Raw genomic sequence first — 14,171 nt, 5'->3', positions numbered from 1 at the left:
TTATGCAAGCGAATGAATATTAGCATTATTAGCCCGCTTACAATAAGATAATGTAATAGAAGAAAAAGAATCCCACATACAAAAAATATCATGAAGTACAATACCAAACTCAAAAAAACCTTGTTCTTTACAACCCACACTTTGCAGTAGACGAAGATAATCTGAGAATATCTTCACATAACGATAACCCATTTGAAGATAAAGTTGGAGACCATGGAGTAAAGTAGCTGCTTCAGCAACAAGGGGTTCCAAATGGCAAACCAAAGGAGTAGCCGCCAAGAACAAAATAGATCCAGCAGAATCAAACAGCACAGCCCCAAGTCCCACTACTCTCGCTTATGTTCTAACACAAGCATCCACAAACAGATTGAATTACCCCAACTGGATTTCCACATGTAACAGCATTTCCGAAGGCACAATAGCTGATGTCAAATCACTATTAAGACCATGAGATTTGGCCTCCTGATACCGCATAAGATAATCTAAAGCCCAAGGCCCTACCATCTCATCCTTCAGAAGATGATGCTCATGATGTTGGAAATTATTTTACCAGGATCTTAGATCTACTCACAAGTATGTTTATTAACATCCTAAATATGAACTTTCTAAAACGATAAATTAAACACATATAAAGTTAAAGAAACCTTACATTGGGTGCAGCGGAATTAAATGACTCCTTCCGTTCAGATATCTAGCCCTTGATTCCTTTCTGTAGCAGAGCATTATCAATATCTGAACCTGGATCTCTTTCTCTGAATCCTTGATGCTGAATCTCCTTTGCTGATGATCTTTCTTCACGATCTTCCTCACTATGATTGAGGTATCACTTGATGTGTGTGGGCACTACTCATACACTAAGAAATTTCGAAATTTCAGAGGGAAGAGAAAGAAGAAGTGGCAGCTAAAGATAGGGAGAGAGAAAGGCTCAGGTTTTTCTCTGAAGGAAAAATAGAAAATTTAAGTGTAATTTTCCTGAAGCATTCACTATCTATTTATAGCATTCCACTAGGGTTAGGTTTGAATTATTTGGCATTAAAATAATGAAAAAATCAGTTTAAATTTCCTACAAAAGTGGCTGGCCCTATACAAGTGGATTTGGGCCTCACTTTTTGCAATTTTGCAGTTTTATCTTTTCTGCATCTGATTTTCTCAAAAATGCCAATTTTCTAATTCAACCATTTAAATGCCAATTCTAACTATTTAATAACTGTAAATAATTATTAAATAATATTGTCGTTTATCATATTTATTAATTGAACCATACAAAGTATCATAATTAACAAATATGCCCCTATAAACTCTTTCTTTACAATTTCGCCCTTACTTAGTGAAAAATTCACAAATAGACATAGTCTAATTTGAGAATTGTAATTGATTAATCAAAACCAATTACATGAGTCTTACAAGCAATATTATCTCAACTAGTGGGGGGACCATGGGTCTATATAACTGAGCTTCCAATAAGTAGATCAAGAATTTAGGACTAAAATTCACTGACTTATTAATTCTTCGTTGAATCCACGCATAGAACTTAGAATTGCACTCTCAGTATATAGAATGCTCTATATGTTCCACCATATAGACACATCATTAGTTATCCATTGTTATAATCCTAATGTGATCAATTATCCTCTATATGAATGATCTACACAGTAAAGGGATTAAATTACCGTAACACCCTACTATGTATTTTATCCTTAAAACACTTGACCCCGTATAAATGATATTTCAGCTTATGTGAAATGAGATCTCCACCATTTATTTTCGTTTGGTCAAGCTCGAAGGTGATCATCCTTTGCTTACTATTCGCCAGATAGAAGCTATAGATTCCATGTTTATGCTAGCGCTCCCACTCAATTGCACTACCGTGTTCCCAAAATGTACGTATCACTCTGACCTAAAAGTAGGCTTAACTAACAAATCAAAGAACACGAATAGCCTTTCAAGATTGAGCCTAATCATAACAGGATTAAGATCATTTGATCTAGGATCAACTTGGCGATATTGACTTGAATAGATTCAACGGTAAGTTTAATTAAATCTAAGTCAAAGTTCAATATCGGTCCCTTCCGATGCATACTCCATGCATCCAACCTGAGCTTTACTTTAACCAATGCTCTGGAAAGAACATAGTATTTCTCCAAATACAAGTAAACTCTTGTTGTAGATTATCATATCAGTAAAACCCTGTGTCTGATAAATCTAGGAAACTTTATTCACATAGTCATGTTTACTTTCCAATGTGTTGACGGCACAATAAATAGGATCAAGTATGTGAAAAGGGTTTCAGATGAATTTATACATTATGTACATATAATCATGAAATAAATCATGTGAACCATGCAACATTAAATGTTATTTCTGATCTATATTAATAAGTAAATCTGATTATATTGAAATGAGTTTTATTTAGGGCATAAAACCCAACAAACTCCCACTTGCACTAATATAAAACAAAAAGTGCGTTTCAAATAATCTCAACACCTTGATATACAAATCAAGTGTAGTAGTAGTAAACTCCTCGTAATAGGATCTGAAAGGTTGAATTAACCACAACCTTTTCTCCACTATTACTCTTCCTTTAATCACAAAATCATTGATAATGTGAAATTCCTCTCTATATGTCTACTCTCTTGGGATACTGGATTCTATACCTTTGGCAACTACTTTTGGTTAATCAGGAAATTAACACTAGTAGTTTAAGGCAATTTGGAATGATGCCAAAAATGTATAGAACTTTTCTTAGACTGAATAAGTACCTTTCCTGCAGCTTTAACATTCAGTCCCTTTCTGGTAGACCTAGAGACTTCAGATAGGTTTTTACACTTCTCCAAAATCACTATTCCACCCCCAGAGTAACCACCATCTTATCAGAAAGATTTACTAGCACATAGGCAAATTTCGAAATCTGATGTGGTGTAGTCTAAGAGTTTTAAACACACTCTTATAGACTAACATATAGTTCCTCTTCTTAATCTTAGGATTTACTTGATTGTCTTCCAATGTTCTTCTCCTGGATTAATCTGATACCTACTCATTACTCCCACTCAACAGCAGGTGTCTGGTCTAAGGCATACAAAAGCATATCTAAGACCTCTCACTGTTGATATAAGAAATTCTTTCATGGCTTTATCTTTTCTGGAATAGTTAAGACTTTTCCTTAGATAAATAAAATCTATGCCTAAGAAGTTGTGAAGCTTCTATAGATAGCCATTAGAAAGAAAATGCTTCAGCATCTTACTAAAGTAAGTTGCTTGCATTAGAGTAAGTAATTACCAGGTATACCACAAGCCATAGGTTTAGATAAACTCAAACCTATAATACTAGGAACAAGAAGTTTTGTTAAGTCCATTGAATGGACTTATAAACGAAAATTTCCTTTTATGTCCTTGTAATAGAAAACTTTAGGTTACTCCATGTGAATGGATTAAACCATAGTTCTATTGGCTTTCTTCTTAGTTTCTTATCTTGACAATCCATTACTTGTTTAAACTCACAATGGATTTTAATCACTAGTGTCTCCCAAGTCATAAGAAGGTGAGTTCCTAGAAACTCTCCCACTACGACAAGGTACCATGAATTATGTCGAAGAAAACTAAATGGTATTGACCTCTTTGGTTGTGACAAGACAACAGAGGCAGTGGGATCATCATATGTTATATAAGATGATAGAACACTTTTGGAATCAAGAATTAAATATCTCCTTTATTTGCTACTTGTTTTTCAGACTTAGTCATTTTCTTAGAAAAGTAGTATTTGTTTGAACAAACACTTTCTTATCTATTGACAATGGGATGGTCCACCCCTAATCACTTAGAATAGCTAACAAACCATGGTTAACAGTTCTAGCTTTTCTTAAGATTTTGATTAGGTCATCCATGAATCTAGTAATGATTTACATTAAGTACCCAACCATTACATCATTCTGAAATTGTATTACCATAGAAGGATTTAGGCAACGACTAGTAACTAATCATCAATATGCAACTCGAAATTTCTGGGGAGGTAAGTTTGGATATAATTCAAAAATCAATTTAATGATCTTTGAACTGCATATCTACTAACTATTTCTCCACCCCTATCAGTTCGCAAGATCTTTAACCACTTACCTTAATGGTTTTAACCATTGCTAGAAATTAATGAAATTTTTAAACATTTCAAATTTCTTTGCATAAGGTATAATCTAGAGTTATCGTTTTAAGAATACAACGAAAAACTCATATCCACCCCTGAATGTACATCCATCTGCGAATGAGATGAACTACTTTCAGTGGATATAGGCATATTAACTCTTTGCAGAGATTGATCTTGTCAAATCCACTATGAACAAGATACAAATGCCATAGATTAAAAAAATGTGGTAGTGTCTTTTGATGACTTAGGTTTATAAAAGAATTCTTAGAATAGTGCAAGTGGATCCTGGTCACAGAATACCTAACTCATATTCCATACAGTTTTAATCCATTAATAGAAGATGGATATTAAACACTTGAGAAAGTGTAACTGTATTGTATCTGGAATTAGAAATATAAGAAAATTTCTGTTTGGATTCTAAAATTAAAGTCAAAGACTTAAATTCAACCAAATATAATGAGTAATTCTTTCTTGGACCACCACTACTATTTAAACTCTAAGTCAGATTTGCCCATACAAGTAGGAGATTTCTAAGATTGAGGATTTATATCAATTGGGAATAGAATTTCGGGATTATAATCATATGCGTCATTTAATTTCTTAAGAGAAAATATAGAATGACATGAAATGATTTATAGACCATTCATCCAATGATATATTATTGAGCTAATTCGAAATGAATAAGCTAAGAGGAATTAGGATAATTTCGTTTAAAATAAGAATCCAACGATGCTTCGATTAGCGAAAGACAAAGTAATCTTATTTATGTAATCTTCTTGTTTCATATTGTTAAAATACTAGTCTAAGGTGTCATCAATTGATGAACAGTTAGATGTCGCATATACAATACTTATCTTTCGAGATCTTACACTGTTATGTATGTCTAATGGTGAAAATCCATTAGGGATTTATCTCATTAGAAAAACAAACATGTTAGTGTTGGAAATTATTTTACCAGGATCTAGATTTACTAACAAGTATGTTGGATTAACAACCTAATATGAATTCTAAAACAATGAAAATAAACACATATAAAGTTAGAAAACCTTACAGTGGGTGCAGCGGAATAATATGACTCCTTCCGTTCAGATCTCTAGCCCTTGATTCCTTTCTGTAGCAGAGCATCACCAAGATCTGAACCTGGATCTTCTTTTCTCCTTCTTTGATGTAGAAATTCCATAGTCTTCCATACTATGATTGAGATACCACTTGATGTGTGTGGGCACTACTCATCTCACAAGGATTTCGAAATTTCTCTCTATTTTTCTCTCTCAATTTCGTGGCTTTTCATCCATCTAATATGCAAGAGAAGAGAACAAGGGCTGCTATATATAGGGAGAAGGGAGAGCACAACTTTCCAAATAAAACAGTTTCCTTAATTACTGTGTAATCAATTAACTGCCTTATTTAGTGTGATCAACCACTTTCCTATTTTTGCTAGGCTTTGATTAGCAATTACATGGCAATTAAAAAATAAAAATAATAATTGGGAAACACAAAGGGAGTGCTCGGCCATAGAGGGAAATGGGCCTCACTTGGATTTTGTAGTTTCCTCAATTTTATTTCTATTTCTCCAAAAATGCCATTTTTCAATTCTAATCATTTAAATGCCAAAACTAATTATTTAATAACTAAAATAGATTATTAAATAATATTGTCATTTAAAATAATTATTAATTAGACATGCAAAGTCTCTTAATTAATAATTAAACCTAGAAACCCTTTTCTTTACGATTTCATCCTTAAACTGTGAGAATTCATAAAGTAGACATAGTCTAACTTTTAGAATTATAATTGATTAATTAAAATCAATTAACTGAGTCTTACAAGCAGTATGGCCTCAACTAGTATGGGGACCATGGGTCTATATAACCGAGCTTCCAATAAGTCGAACCGAATTTACCAAGTAAATTCCCTAACTTATTAATTCCTCATTGAATCCATACTTAGAACTTGGAATTGCACTCTCAGTCATATAGAAACGCTCTATATGTTCCACGATATAGACACGTCATTAGTTATCCATTGTTATAACCCTAATGTGATCAATGATCCTCTATATAGATGATTTACACTGTACAGGATTAAATTACCGTAACACCCTACAATGTATTTTATCCTTAAAACACTTAACCCTGTATAAATGATATTTCACCTAAGTGAAATGAGATCTCCACCATTTATCTTCGTTTGGTTAAGCTCGAAGGAAATCATCCTTTACTTCTATTTGCCAAATAGAAGCTATAGATTCCATATTTATGTTAGCGCTCCCCCACTCCATTGTATTACCGTGTTCCCAAAATGTACGTATCACCCTGATACAAAACTGGGCTTAACTAACAAATCAAAGAACACGAGCAACACTCTTGAAATTGAGCCTAACCATATCAGGATTTCGATCATGTGATCTAGGATCAACAGTTGATATTGAATTGAATAGATATTACGGTAAATTTCAACATATCTAATCAAAGTTCAATATCGGTCCCTTCCGATGTATACTCCATACATCCGATACTGGTAAACTTTGCCAATGTCCTGGAAAGGACATAACACTTTTCCAAGGTGTAAGAATACCTATCGCTGATTATACCATGTCAGTCTAAATCCAGTGTTCTGACAAACCAGGGAATAAACTTTTGAACATACAATAAAGATTATATTCCACTGTGCTGACAACACTATAATCTTTAACAAACTCATATGTTCTGGACTTAAAAAGAATTCATACATTATATACATATAATCATGAAATAAATCATGTGAACCATGCAACATAAAATGTTATTTATGATCTTTATTAATAAGCAAATCTGATTATATGAAATGAGTTTTATTTAGGGCATAAAACCCAACAGTTAGACCAACAATGAAGATTCGAAATTAAACTACAACTTAATAACAGAAAATAACATGGTTCAATATAAATCCATACACAATTCAGAAATTATAAACATATAGCAAGTAGGAATGACTAGTGAAAATACTAAAACATACAATCCTAAATAATTTCCAAGGTTTTCAACAACCGATACGGTTGTCCCGGTAGGCGAGAGTCAAAGCATCATTTATTGAATAGAGTTGTCAGCTCATCTAAAATAGAAACAATTCTAGCAACCTTTTATTCGATCAAAATAAGAATCCAACGTTGTCCCGGTAGGCGAGAGTCAAGGTTATTCTCATTTTATGAGCTTCCACCATTGTTTCATGTTTCATAAGTTTATCTCTAAGTAGTCACCGTAGGGGAGAGTCTAATAGAGACGAAAACTTACAAAACACTTATCAAATGAAATCTTACGGTGTTAAATGCGTTCAACGAATAACCATCCATAGGGGGACGAAGTCTAGCGTCTCGAAGTTATATTGAAAACATTTAACTTTTGTAAGACCAACAATGGAGATCGAATATCTTAATAATAATCAAGCTCATTATTTAAAGTGAGTTGTATTTTCTTTGATTCTCTTTATTTAATTTATTTATTTTAAATATATATTTATTTAAAATTTCCAATTTAGAATGAAAAATTCTAAATATAAATTTTAATTTAATATTTATAAATTTTACTTAGATGGATATAAAAATAACATGAATTATTTCCATCTTAGTAATAATTTCCAATAAATATTTAGAAAAATATTCAATTTAAGTTGTTACAAAATTAATTTAAATTAATTTACAACTCAAATTTTATTTTCTATAAATATATATTGCATTTCGAAAAATTAAAGTATTTAAGAATACAATTTTCGAAAATGCATGTTAAAATAAAAAATTAATCCTGGAAAAATTATTCTAATTTAATGTTGGCCCAAAATTAATTAATAAAATTAATTTATAACAAAAAATATAATTTTCCTATTTAATTAAATATATAAGAAAAATTTCAAATATTTAAGTATGATGATGAAAATCAACTTAAATATTAATTTTCTATTTAATTAAATACACTAGAAAAATACTTCAAGCAAAAATATCATCTATCTAGATCTTCCTTTGACTAATTAATTCAATTTCTAATAATATACTTTAATTCAATTTATTTTAAATTAATCAATAAATGAAAAAAATCATTGATTTAAGTTGATCCAAGAATTAATTAAAATAAATAATTAATTTACAACTTAATCTATTTTTCAAAATAAAATTCAAAATTCTAGCATTTAAGTAATGCAATTTCGAAAATTGATTAATAAAATAAAAAAATATATTTTGAAAATTATTTAAATTTAGTTGAAAAAATAAATTTCAACTAAAATAATTTTCTATTTAATTAAATGTCATGAAAAAGAAATATTTAAGTATGATGATAAAAATCAACTTAGATATTTAATTTTCAAATTAATTAAATGTATTAAATTCAAGAAATAAATAATTAAGTGTAGAGAAGGCTTAATTATTAATTTCTAGTTTAATACTAGGAAAAATATACTTAAAATAAATTGTACCAAAATTAATTAAATAATTAATTTCACCATTTATAATATTTTCCTATTTAATATTAGAAATAATAAGTAGTCTAGAAATAACTATCTAGAAAATATCTTACTTGACTAAGTATCTTTTCCACAAAATTTGAAAAAATATCTAATTTAAGTTGTATTAGAAAAAATCTAGAACTTAAATATTTTTCAAATTTAAATTTAATTAAATATCAAAAATTAAGTTGTAACCACTTAATTTGAAAATATTCCATTTTAAGTTAATATTCGAAAAGATATTAACTTAAATAATATCTAAAGAATCTTAATAACCAATGCCTAAAATTCCTCAACTTAATTTTGAAATTTGAAATTCAAAAGATATTCAGATTTAAGTTGGTTAGTTGTAGATAACTAAATATCAACTTAAATAAGAATATTTAATGAAAAATTTAAATTAAGTTCCAGAAAGAATCTAGATGGTTATAATTCTATATTTAATTAAATACAAGAAAATACATATAGTTTAGCTTAGAATAAAAAATTCTTTAAACTATAATTTTCTTAAATTAATTTCAAAATAAATGAAATTAATTATGTTGCTAATCAATTTTATTAGGTTAAACTAGTAAAATTAACCTAGTACAGTCATTCAAATCAGGCAAATGGGCCTTCACAATTGGGGTGGTTTGTGTGAGGGGGTGCTGGGTTCAGTATGTCGTGCCCACTTCTATGGCTCCCAACTCCCACACAAGGCCCAAAAGAAAGGAATTTAACCTTAATAAGAACAACTGTTATTAATTGAATAGGCCCAAAAAACTAAATGGGCCTAAATAAATTCTATCAAAAACTATGATAATTTATTTTAGCAACATCAACCTATATGTATCTATAATCAAATTAAACACATAGGCTCACACAGGCACACTTTGGATGGGTCCTATCATGTTGCTAGGTCATACACAGATGAAAGAAGATTGTAAATATACCTGTTACAAATTATTATCTTGACCAAGTGTAATACCCGGTAAAAATATACATATATTTTAAATTTTATTTGTTATACAATTTGTGTGAGAATAAATATTTATTTATTTCTACTAATAGTGAATAGAGATTATTGCTTAGAATAGTATTGATAGATTTCTAAACATAGTTGAAATTATAGTAAGTGTCAAGGTAAAATTATGGTGTTTTTACGAATAAGGATAATTACTCAATTAAAGCCCAATATGAAAGTCTATTAGAGTTTTATAGATTATTTAGTGGGTTTAATTTATTGTATGAGTACATTAAATAACATTATAATGGAATTAATGTCACAAAAATTCGTAGGTTTTGATAAATTCACAGGATTAAAAACTGTTTTACTAAAATGATCATATCTAGAGTTTTCGAGCTCCGATTGAGGTGATTCCAGTGGCGTTGGAAAGATAATTCAAAGATCTATAAATTTTGTAGAAATAATTATCTCATAATTCGGCATTTTTCTAGGTGAAAACTGAGCCTAAAGTTACCAAATAAAGGGCTTACTTTTAAAATTTAAAAATTTAGATATTTGTTGATTTAATAATATTTTAGCATTTTATTATATATTATTATTTTTAGTTAACCTAAACCTATCAGAATACAATATCTCATAATCTTTTTATCAAACCCTAAACTATCATAGTTTTATTTTTCCTCTCCAAACCAATTAGTCAAAGCCTCATTCTTCTTCACGTTTGCTCCTCTCAAACCTTCCACAATTCTTCTTATTTTCTACCTTCATTCTTAAAGTTTTGGATTTATAATCAAGGCTTGCGGGCTTGAGACATCAAATAGAAATTTGTGAAGAGGTATGAAATATTTTCTTACTCAATAATGCTAAATGTTATCTATAGGGATCAGACCTATTATATTTTTCGTTTTCAGAAAAAACAAGTTTCAGTAAAGTGACGATATCTCTCTTGATATTGATCCGTTTTTAGAGATTTTTATATTGTTAGAAAGCTTATTCGATTTCCCATAAGTTTTATGAAGAAACGTTTTGTTAATTCGAAGTCATACTATGTCAAAAAGTTAGTTTTATTCAATATCATGTGATTTGTTTCTTGAATCTTGTTCTTGCAAAACTGTTTTGGTAAAATTGCAATATCTCCTTGAATATAATTCCAATTTCAAATATTTTGGTATCATTGGAAAGGGAATTTAATTTCCTAAAACTTTGATGAAGATGTTATCTTCTAGTTCTGAACCATTCAATGTCAAAAGTTTATATTTTTACTAAGTTGTGTAATTCGTTACTCCATATTCCTTCTCAGAAATAGTTTCAGTAAAACAATCATAACTCCCTCAGTTTTAAGCCATTTTTAATGATCCTTATATCATTGGAAAGATAATAAAATTTCCTATAATTTTTATGAAGACAACTTTCACTGAATTAGTATAGTTGTTGGTCAAAAATAGTGATCTTTCTGCTGTACTGTAAGAGTACGAATTTTAATGTTAGGGCCTTGAACCATGTGTTGTTATAGGTAGTAATGACGAGATAACAAGTCTTAAGCAGCGGGATTTGAGGATCTTGTCCTCAACAAGAAAATTTATTGAGGTGCTTGGAGTAGCAAGAAGGTGTTCTTAACAACTGAGGTAAGAAGAGTGGACATCTGTGCACAGGGTGTATGTTGAAACATACAACTGTATTATGGGTTTGTATTTACATGTTTTATGGTAGATTGTTGTTTTATGCTAATGTTATTAGTGTGTGATAGTGATAAGACTTTTGACTGTTTGTGTGAGGATAGCACTTATTCGATAGGTTTTCTGCTGCTGGTGTGAGCATAGCACTGCAGGATATATTTTTGGCTGCTTGTATGGATTTACTTGCAGGTTATCCTATCATGGGTGAGTACAACTTGTGATAAGGGATTGCCCTATTGGATGCCGAGTGTGAGAACAGCACAAGACAGGGCAAGTTACACTTCATGTCTGATCAACATGAGTGGGAGTAGATTATCGTATGTGAGGACAATGTACGATAAGATACTATGTGTTATGTGTGTGAGTATAGCATGCATTAAGATTACACTGTGATATGATGTTGTATTGTATGTGAGAATAATGTGTGATATGACATGTTGTGATATGTATGCAAGTATGGTATGAGTTAATTTGATGTTGTGATATTGTTATACTTATGACTATGTTATCTAGTTGGGGGGTTATGTCCTACATAGCTCTTCTTACTGGGCGTTAGCTCACGGGTACTCTGTGTGCAGGTAAAGACAAAACTAAACAGTGAGGATGGCGAGCTCGAGGCGTGGATTACATGTTAGGGGATTGTCACGATGTTTTGGTTTAAAAATATTTCATTTAAGATTATGATTCAAATAGTTTTTGTAAGGCTTTATACTTTAAAGTTATTAATAAATAAATGTTTTGTTTTAAAAATAATGAGATCTCATGCTTAGTTATTTTTTTTTATTAAAGAAGTCTTTTATTGTCTTTATCTTAAATGGTTTTAAACGGACTAGCTAGTGTGACGTCTCGGGAAATCAGGGCGTTTCAATATGGTATCAGAGCAATACAGTCCTAAAGGATGTGGTTGACCCTAACATGTAAAGTTCATTGCCACGAGACGAGCTCGACTCACTGTACTGTAAGTTTTAGTTAATCTGTTCATGTTAGTCTTACATATTTTATGTTGCGTTACATCTTTAGTGTAACTAGAAGTTTTCTTTGCGTTTAGAAGAATATGTCTTAAAATTTTATGGGTAGGATTCGATCTATGAGATATTTTTGGAAAAAAATAATTCAAGGTATTGCTATATTACGTAATTTAAGTTTGATTTTTGATAAGTTGTACTTATTTTCATAAATAAGGAGCATAAGAAGAGTGTTTTTCAAAATGAAATTGTGTTATAAGCAGATTGGAATAGAGTATGTTAGGAAAAAAAAAATTAGTTGCTATATTAGTATTTCTAACGAGAGTGTATGTTTCAGGTTTAATAAATTAGACATATATAACTATTGGTACGTTCTTAAGTTTGTTTTTTTTAAGTGTTAATGGATAGATAATTTTAAGCTCTACTCTTTTATTAGAAATAATTAAGTTGAATTTTGGTTAAGGGTGAAATCTAATCATTAAGGTTATAATAGAAGAATAGATTGTGACAGTCAGTAGCCTCGTGATTCGTAAGGAAATTAGATAGTTTTGTTTGTGTTTATTTGCATAAATTTAAACTCTTTATGTATTGGAATATGGTTTATGCTTTGTTATTATGAATATGTATGTGGTACTGAGAATGTGTGGTATGGACACAATATGAGTTTATGAATTGATATATTGATTAGGGTTGTTTTGACTTGTATATGTTGTATGTTGCATTCATATATTGTGTGTTGTATGCTGCAAGTTGTATGCTAACGTCTCAGGTAAAGTGAGGGACCATGGTGGGGTATGATACGGGGTAAGGCCGTTGAATGTAGAGATACCCTACCCTGCATTTTTCTGAGTCGTGTTTGAAATTATTATGGTGGGGTATGATACGGGATAAGGCCGTTGAATGTAGAGATACCCTACCCTACATTTGTCTGATTCGTGTATGACATTGTTATAGTGGGGTATGATACAGTGATGTTACTGTTGAATATAGAGATACCCTATCCTATAACAATGGTAGGGCTACATAGGCCCAGGTTATTATATGGGCAGATTAGGCCCAGGATATTGTAAGGCCAGGCTAGGCCCAAGTTATGTAAGTAATGGCTATGATATGCCAATGTTATGGTAAAGACATGATATGGTTGAAATAATTTTTATATGTTATTGCTATGATTGTGCTATGAGTATGACGTTAGGGTTGTGATCCCTACATATATGTAATGGTTTCGTTTAGTACAAATAAATGGTATATGATTAAGCGAGTAAAGAAAAATATATATGAGAATTGGATTAAGCGATTTTCGTTCTCGAGTTATTCTTAGAAAGAGTGATTTTGATAGTAAATTTTATTCATATTTCATTAGTTGGATGGATTAGTAAATGTTTCTTTTATAGTGATATGCATGTAGCTCATTCCTGAGAGTATGTTAACTTGTATGCTTCTAAGCCTATATATTGGCTAGCTCGCATGTGTAAGAAGACCTTTAACGATCTTTAGCTTACATGTAGTTCATGTAATTTATAGAAGACATGTGGTCTGTTTGAATGACATCGGTTTGTTGATGATATATTGGATCGTTATGTGTAGGGCAACATTCTTAATAATTATGCTACGTAACTATAATAACGGAATTGTAGCTTTATGGAGGAAATTAAGTTAAAAAAAAAAATTAACATTCAATGAAAGAATGGGAACAATTAAAGAGAAGTTTGCATAAGTTCTTCTACTCTACTCCTTGTTGTTTGTTATTTTTGTATTGTATAATGTGTTCTCAAGTGGCATATAAGGATGTTCATAAGAGAAGAGTTTTTTTTTTTTTTTTTTTTTTTTTTTTTATATAAAATTACGAGCATGTTATTGCAAAATTTATGTATTTAAAGCACGTATATGTAAGTATTGTGATGGAGTATGTTTGTTATTTAAGTAATATATAAAGGAATAACAATACTTAAATTAGACTGTATATGTTATATG

At 30.5% G+C, this 14,171-nt stretch overlaps 1 long non-coding RNA gene across 1 annotated transcript; it reads left to right on the top strand.

Moving 5' to 3' along the window:
• The first annotated feature begins 10,485 nt into the window (after positions 1-10,485).
• Positions 10,486-13,848, top strand: LOC133036650 (uncharacterized). The gene is made up of 2 exons (XR_009687238.1): positions 10,486-11,181; positions 11,811-13,848. It is a non-coding gene; the product is annotated as an uncharacterized LOC133036650 (long non-coding RNA).
• The last annotated feature ends 323 nt before the right edge of the window (positions 13,849-14,171 follow it).

Source organism: Cannabis sativa, chromosome 4 (genome assembly GCF_029168945.1).
Source record: "Cannabis sativa cultivar Pink pepper isolate KNU-18-1 chromosome 4, ASM2916894v1, whole genome shotgun sequence".
Lineage (NCBI taxonomy): Eukaryota > Viridiplantae > Streptophyta > Magnoliopsida > Rosales > Cannabaceae > Cannabis > Cannabis sativa.
This window is presented reverse-complemented; position numbering and strand designations above follow the sequence as displayed.